This window comes from Fonticula alba, assembly GCF_000388065.1.
Source record: "Fonticula alba strain ATCC 38817 unplaced genomic scaffold supercont2.1, whole genome shotgun sequence".
Lineage (NCBI taxonomy): Eukaryota > Rotosphaerida > Fonticulaceae > Fonticula > Fonticula alba.
Window position 1 is genome coordinate 4,465,118 of NW_009242971.1, and position 1,560 is coordinate 4,466,677.

Here is a 1,560-nt window from a genome sequence, read left to right on the forward strand (position 1 = left end):
GAGGCCGATGGCATGTGCATGGCCAGCGGGAGGGGGCATACGAGATTACAAGGGGGCGGGGGGGGGGGGGGGGGGGGGGGGGGGGGGGGGGTGCGGCAAGGTTGAGAGGGTGAGCCCTGCTATACGGCCACGGACGGGGCCAGGCCGGGAGGTCCGAGGCATGGACCCTCTCCCGCGGACGGGCCCCAGAGAGGGGATAGGCCGTTTGCCGGGCGCTTACGGCGAGCCCTGGGCCGGACGTCGCGAGTTTACGAGGCGCCCCGGCGGCCGGGGCCGAGCGTGCATGCGTCGCGCCCCCGGGGGCGGGCGGGCCCGACAGCGCGGCAGGCGCACGTCGACGGGCCCGGCGGAGCCCGGGGCCATGGGCGGCCGGCACGGTGGCGGGAGTCGCGACCAAAAGAGGGCCGATGTTTCCCGGCTGCTCGCCAACCGCTGGACCACCGGGTGCGCGACGCCTGGTGAGGCTGTAAACAGACTGCAACGCCCGGGCCGGTCCCCCCCCCCTCCCCCCGACGCCGGCGGTTTCCCGTGCCGGCCGGTATGCACTGGCACTCGGGCGCCCGGAGAGTTGGTGTCCGTCGCCCCGGGGAGCCGTCCGGCCCCTCTCGCCGTTCTGTTCCGGGGCGGGGGTCGGCGGTCGGCGGGCAGGGGCCGGGGGTCGGGAGGCCTTTCCCGCCTGGCGGAGTCTCGACAGAGGGGCGAGGGGAGCGAGGGGGCGGAATTTCGCCCCGTATCGGCGTGCCGAAGGTGAGGTTGCCTTCCGGGGAAGTTGGAATCGCGCGCGGGCGAGAGGGCGCGGCCAGCCGCAACTGGCCCCCCCCCCCGTGTGGGGCCGGCTACCGGAAGACGCCGGCCGCAGGTCAAATGCGGGCCGCCGCGCATGGGGGGGGGGCGGCTCACAGCGTGAGGTACACCGTGCAAGAATGGTTTCTCCGTGCCCGCGGCCCACCACTTGGTGAGGCTTCCCTTGGCCGTGGTTGCTCCCCGGCCGGCGGCGGGGAGGGTGGGGGCGAGAACTTGTCTCCCCCCCCCACCCGGCAGATCGAGCTCCCAAACAAAGGAATCCAGCCCCCGCAATATCTCATTTACGCCAGAAAACGACCCCCCCCCCTCCCCCGCCCGGCCCCCGGCCCCCCCCCCCCAGGAGAGGGACACCCACTCCGGCAGGTTCCGCCGGGGCACGCGCAGGCTTGCGCTCGCCGCGGCCGGCGGCCGCGGCAGGGACTGGCAGTTCCCCTTTCGCCGGGACCTGCAGCCCGACATCCCCCGGGGGCCACATTCCGCCGGGCCACCCTCGGGAGGCCTCGCATGACAACGGTCCGCATCGGCCGATGTCGCTTGTCTCTGGTGCGCTGGTAACAGGGAGCGTCACGTGCGGAGGCGCAATGCTATTTCCTCGAGACAGGAGCTGGGGCATTCTGGTACATCGGACTCGCGGGCCCTCGTCAGCTCGTAAACTGGCATCGCTTGGCGGCGGAGCTGGGGCCCATTGCCAGCGGCCCTGTTCGGCCGAACGCGCAGGAGGCCCCCGCGGTGGTTGCGCGCCGCTCCTCTTGGATG